This window comes from Saccopteryx leptura, chromosome 3, assembly GCF_036850995.1.
Source record: "Saccopteryx leptura isolate mSacLep1 chromosome 3, mSacLep1_pri_phased_curated, whole genome shotgun sequence".
NCBI lineage: Eukaryota > Metazoa > Chordata > Mammalia > Chiroptera > Emballonuridae > Saccopteryx > Saccopteryx leptura.
The window spans coordinates 284,071,069-284,077,575 of record NC_089505.1 but is presented as its reverse complement, the minus strand read 5'-3'; the positions used below and the strand labels follow the sequence as shown (position 1 = coordinate 284,077,575).

At 41.6% G+C, this 6,507-nt stretch overlaps 1 long non-coding RNA gene across 1 annotated transcript; it reads left to right on the top strand.

Annotated features, from left to right (window-relative positions):
- The first annotated feature begins 3,305 nt into the window (after positions 1-3,305).
- Positions 3,306-5,969, top strand: LOC136401018 (uncharacterized). Its single transcript, XR_010750446.1, has 3 exons — positions 3,306-3,420; positions 3,536-3,645; positions 5,821-5,969. It is a non-coding gene; the product is annotated as an uncharacterized lncRNA (long non-coding RNA).
- The last annotated feature ends 538 nt before the right edge of the window (positions 5,970-6,507 follow it).

Here is a 6,507-nt window from a genome sequence, read left to right as displayed (position 1 = left end):
GAGAGAGAGAGAAAGGGGGGAGGAGCAGGAAGCATCAACTCCCATATATGCCTTGACCAGGCAAGCCCAGGGATTTGAACCGGTGACCTCAGCATTCCAGGTCAACGCTTTATCCACTGCGCCACCACAGGTCAGGCTCTTTCCTTTTTTTTAAGAGACGGAGAGAGGAAGGGAGGTAGAGTGTGGTGGAAGGGAAGCATTAATTTGTTGTTCCACTCAGTCGTGCATTCATTGGTTGCTTCCCATGTGTGCCCTGACCAGGAGATTGAACCCATATCCTTGTCATTTTGAGGCAATGCTCTTAACTTACTGAGCGAACCAGCCAGGGCTACTTGTCTTTTTCATTTAAAAGACGTCTTTAGCCTGACCAGGTGGTAATGCAGTGGATAGTGTGTCAACTTGGGACACTGAGGACCCGGGTTCGAAACTCCAATGTTGCCGGCTTGAGCACAGGTTCACCAGCTTGAGCTCAAGGTCACTGGCTTGAACGTGGCATCATAGACATGACCCCAAGGTCGCTGGCTTGAGCCCAAAGGCACATATGAGAAAGCAATCAACGAACAACTAAGGTGCCGCAACTATGAGTTGATGCTTCTCATCTCTCTCTCTGTCCCTACCTGTCTCTTCTCTCTCTTACTAAAATAAAAATTTTTTTTTAAATAAAATAAGTCTTTAGTATCTGTCATTCGGCCCTACTTCAAATAATTCAGCATCTTTCAAGCTAAAGGTTTAGGGAGTTCTTTAGAAAAGAAGTAGAGCTAAAATATCCAATAAAACTATTTGATGGGAGTTACTTTGTAAATAGATTAATGGGTTAAAGTGATAAAATGACTGAATGTCCTGGATTAGTTAACACAGTACTCAGCTCCTCCTTTTTGTCCCAGTGAAACTGGCCCAGATTCCATTCAAGATTAAGTGTTCTCCAAGTTCTCATCATCTGAAAACTGGGAGGCTGTCAAACTGTAAGTTAAATAGCTGAGAAGGTTAGGATCTTCAGTCCAGACAGCTTATAAGGCCAGGGTAATGTTCAGGCACTATTTTCCTTGAGACAAATTTAGGAAGATGGTAATTCAGAAAATGTGTTTGACCCATTTTACAAAGGAGTTAACTAGTTAAAGAACTTCTTCCGTATCACACAGGACCAGAATACCAACTCCATTCTTTCTCTCAATTCCATATTTTTTCCATACCCCCCTCCCAAAATATTTCCAAGGTACAGAAAAGTACAATCAATACTAAGCACAATTGGATAGCAGAAAGTTAGCAAGTGAAAAACCAGAGACCAAAAACTCAATACCTGGATGACCAGGAATGAAAGATAACGCCTCCTCCAGGGGCTAAATATGTGTTTATTTCATAATTAATAAACAAAAAAGACTACAATAAAGTGTTTTTCTCTGGCATCTTCTGATACCCACAGTTATAAGTTCAATCTCTGGTCAAGGCACATAGAAGAAATAACCATGATAGCATGAGTAAGTGGTACAGTAAATCAATGCTTCTTTCTGTGTGTGTGTGTTTCTTTTCCTTCCTCTCTCTCTCTCTCTCTCTCTCTCTCAAATCAATCAATCAATTTTTTTAAAAAGGTCAATATGCCTGACCTGTGGTAGCGCAGTGGATAAAGCATCAACCTGGGAACACTAAGGTCGCTGGTTGGAAATCCCAAGTTTTCTGGTCAAGGAACATATGGGAATTGATGCTTCCTGCTCCTCCCCCCTTTCTCTCTCTCTCTCTCTCTCTAAAAATGAATAAATCTAAAAAAAAATAATAAAGACAATAACACTTAACTCAAATAGTGATGACTAAATAAGACAGTAAAAGTTAAACTGCTTAGCTCAGAATATGGTTCAATGTTAACTAGTAGTCATCCTTATCATTGTTGTCCCCTTACTTAAGAATATTAATTTATCTCATTGTTAAAAGATGATTTTTATAATTCAGCAAAATAGTTAGGAAATGCTCTTTTAGATAAGCCATCCATCCTAAGCTCCAATCTGAACTTGAGGTAAAAGGAATGTCTACACATAATCACTGTGGCAGATTACTTACAAAGATGCCATAATAATTCCTTCTATCCCTATGTGGACAGAAGCATATATATATTCCTCTTTACAATGTGACTGCCACTCCTTCATCAACATGTAGTTTTAGCCTAACCAGGCAGTGGCGCACTGGATAGAGTGCTGGACTGCAATATGAAGGACCCAGGTTTGAAATCCCAAGGTTGCTGGCTTGAGCGCGGGCTCACCAGCTTGAGCACAGGTTTGGTGGCTTGAGTGTGGGATCGTAGACATGACCCCATGGTGACTGGCTTGAGCCCAGAGGTTGCTGGCTTGAAGCCCAAGGTTGCTGGTTTGAGCGTGGGGTGCTTTGCTCTACTGTAGCCTCCCAGTCAAGGCACATATGAGAAAGCAATCGATGAGCAACTAAGGTGCCACAACAAAGAACTGATGCTTCTCATCTCTCGCCTTTCCTGTCCGTCTGTCCCTATCTGTCCCTCTCTCGGACTCTCTCCCTCTCTGTCAAAACAAAACAAAGCAAAACAAAAAACATGTAGTTTTATTTTTCACATCCATTACATTGGAGTTACTTTGATAAAAGAATCAACAGAAGTGACATTGTGCCCTGGCCAGATGGCTCAGTTGGTTAAAGCAGTGGTCCCCAACCTTTTTTGGGCCACGGACCGGTTTAATGTCAGAAAATATTTTCACGGACTGGCCTTTAGGGTGGGATGGATAAATGTATCACATGACCAAGACAAGTGTCAAGAGTGAGTCTCAGATGGATGTAACAGGGAATCTGGTCATTTTTAAAAAATAAAACATCACCTGACCAGGCGGTGGTGCAGTGGATAGAGTATTGGACTGGGATGCAGAGGACCCAGGTTCGAGACCCCGAGCTCGCCAGCTTGAGTGCAGGCTCATCTGGTTTGAGGAAAAGCCCACCAGCTTGAACCCAAGGTCGCTGGCTCCAGCAAGGGGTTACTCGGTCTGCTGAAGGCCCGCGGTCAAGGCACATATGAGAAAGCAATCAATGAACAACTAAGGTGCTGCAACGCGCAATGAAAAAAACTAAAAAATGATTGATGCTTCTCATCTCTCTCCGTTCCTGTCTGTCTGTCCCTGTCTATCCCTCTCTCTGACTTACTCTCTGTCTCTGTAAAAAAATAAATAAATAAAAAAAAATTAAAATGCCCTTTAAAAAAAAAAAAGAAAAAAAAATAAAACATCGTTAAGACTTAAATATAAATAAAACAAAAATAATGTAAGTTATTTATTCTTTCTCTGCAGACCGGTAACAAATGGCCCACGGACTGGTACTGGTCCGCGGCCCGGGGGTTGGGGACCCCTGAGTTAAAGCATCATCACAATACATGAAGGTTGCGGGTTCAATCTCCAGTCAGCACACATACAGGAGCAGGTTGATGTTTCTCTCTTTCTTTCTCTCTATAAATTCAATAAAATTTTTTAAATAAAATAAAATTTATAAACAGACAACACTTAAAAAAATTACATTGTACAATTTTGGAGTTTAGGTTTCAAGAGGCTTTGTTGCTTCCACTGATACTCTCTTGGAGGCCAGATCCTATATAAAGAAGTCTGGAGTACCAACTGAATTCGGTGCAAATTGCTGATTCATAAAATTGTGAGTAAATAAATACCTGTTATCTTAGTAAGTTTGAAGTGGTTTATAATACAGCAACATATCTACAATAATCACCATGTTTGAATTATTTTTCAAAATATTAATCTTTATTAAGTGAATCCTAAAATCGGCCCTGGCCAGTTGGCTAAGTGGTAGAGCATTGGCCCAGCGTGTGGAAGTCCCAGGTCGATTCCCAACCAGGGCACACAGGAGAAGCGCCCATCTGCTTCTTCACCCCTCCCCCTCTCCTTTCTCTCTGTCTCTCTCTTCCCTTCCAGCAGCCAAGGTTCCACTGGAGAAAAGTTGGTCTGGGTTCTGAGAATGGTCCCATGGCCTCTGCCTCAGGCGCTAGAATGGCTCCGGTTGCAACGAAGCAACGTTCCAGATGGGCAGAACACTGCCTTCTGGTGGGCATGCTGGGCATCTGGGTGGATCCCGGTCGGGCGCATGCGGGAGTCTGTCTCTCTGCTTCCCCCGCTTCTCACTTCAGAAAAATACAAAAATAAGTAAATAAATAAGTACTAAAATCAAGGCATCAGGGTAGGTGTAGAAAGTGAACTACTGTCTTGAAGTAAGTTTATAATTTACATCAGGAGATGATAAAGTATTTAAATAACTATCACACAAGGCAACATATAAGAAGAGCCATAGAGCAACACAACTATATTGTCATAAGAATTAAAAAATGGCCCTGGCTGGTTAGCTCAGTTGGTTAAGAGAATCATCCCGAAACAACAAGGTTGTGGGTTGGATCCCTGATCAGGGCACACATGGGAAGCAACCAAAGAATGCACAACGAAGTGGAACAATAAATGCTTCCTTTTCCTCTTCCCCCTTTCTCCCTTTCTCTCTCTGTCTCTCTAAAAAATCAATAAAAATTAAGCCCTGGCCAGATAGTTCGGATGGTTTGGAGCATCCTTCTTTAGTGCAAAGGTTGCCAGTTCAATTCACCAATAGGTACATTCAGGAGCAGCTCAATGTTCCTGTTTCTTTCTCAAAAAAATAAAAAATAAAAATAGGGTCATTTTGCCTGACCAGTGGTGGTGCAGAGGACAGAGCATTGATCTGAGATGCTGAAGTTCTAGGTTGGAATCCCTGAGGTCATAGGCTTGAGCGCAGGCTCATCTGATTTGAGCACAGGGTTGCTAACTTGATCCCCAAGGTCGCTGGCTTGAAGCCCAAGGTTGCTGGCTTGAGCCAGGGGTCACTGATTAGGCTTGAGCACCCCCTTCCCATCATGAAGGCATGTATGATACGCAATCAGTAAACAACTAAAGTGACGCAACTATGTGTTAATGCTTCTTATCTCTCTCCCTTGCAGTTGCTCTCGCTCTCTCTCTTGCTAAATAATAAAAAGAAAAAAATAAGATTTCTGCTGGAGGTGATAAGGAAAGAATTAATCATGAAGATAACATTACAGTTAAGCCTTGTAGGATTTTGACAGTGGAGTTAGGAAGAGAAGCAATTCTAAGGGGAAGAAAAATAACCTGAGGATAATTGTGTTCCTGGGAAATAGCAAAGAATGCTTGGAAACTTGCCAGTGGTTCATTTTAGTTGGATGACAGTGTACGTATAGGTGCGAGAGAGCCATTCTTCATTTAACAATATCAAGTAGCAACTTCATTCCAGGAACTGCCTATGACTCTTTTTATGTAATAGATGTGGAAGATGAGTCACTAGCCCAAGAACACAGAAAGCTGTGGAGCAGGAATCTTTTTTTTTAAACATTTTTTATAGGTTTTTTTTTTTTTTTTATTCATTTGAGAGAGGAGAGAGAAAGAGAGAGAGAAGGGGGACACAAGAGGGGTGGGGCAGGAAGCATCAACTCCCATATGTGCCTTGACCAGGCAAGCCCAGGGTTTTGAACCGGCAACCTCAGTGTTCCAGGTTGAGGCTTTATCCACTGCGCCACCACAGGTCAGGCTTGGAGCAGGAATCTTAATTTAACCAGCCTGCCTCCAGAACCACTCACTACTCAGCCATCGGTTGATCAGGTTAAAAAGTTAGTTAGGTAAAACCCTGGCTGGGTTGCTCAGTGGATGGAGCCAGTGTGCCAAGGCTGTAGATTTAATCCTGGTCAGGCACCTATGAGAAGTAGCACAATGAGTGAACAACTAAACAGAACAACTAAGTGGAATGACAAGCTGATGCTTCTCTTTCTCTCTCTCAAATCAGTGGAAAAATTGATCAAGAAAAGAAAACAGAAGAGAACACTCAAGGATATGGATAATAGTGTGGTGACTGCCAGAGGAGGGAAGAGGGAAGGTGGAAGAGGTTATGGCAGATAAATGGGGATGGACCGAGACATGACTTGAGGTGGTAAATACACAATACAGCGTACAGATTATGTGTTGTAGAATTGTGGACCTGAATCCTGTATAATTTTGTTAACCAGTGTCATCTCAATAAATTCAATAAAAAGGAAAAAAAGAGAATATGTGCAGTATGATTACATTTGTGTCAAAACCAGGCAAAAAATTGCAATATATTGTTTAGAGATAACTACATACATACATGCAAAACTAAAACAAAAGGCAAAGGAATGATGAATATAACATTCAGGAGAGCGGCTTTCTGTAGAGGAGGAGAAAGACTGAAATTAGGGAGGGCCTCACAAAGTGCTTCAAGGAGCTCTTTACATTCATTTTTCTTAAACTGGATCCTGTTGATTATTTTTCTTTATACATATCAGTTATGTACACCTTGTTTACATGATAAACGGGTAAATATAATAAATTTCATGCAACAAAAAGTACTATGGAGTTCAAAAGAGAGAAGTCAGGAATTGAAATTAATCAAGAATTTAAAGAGAGCCTGACCAGGCACAGTGGATAGAGCGTCGAACTGGGATGCAGAAGGACC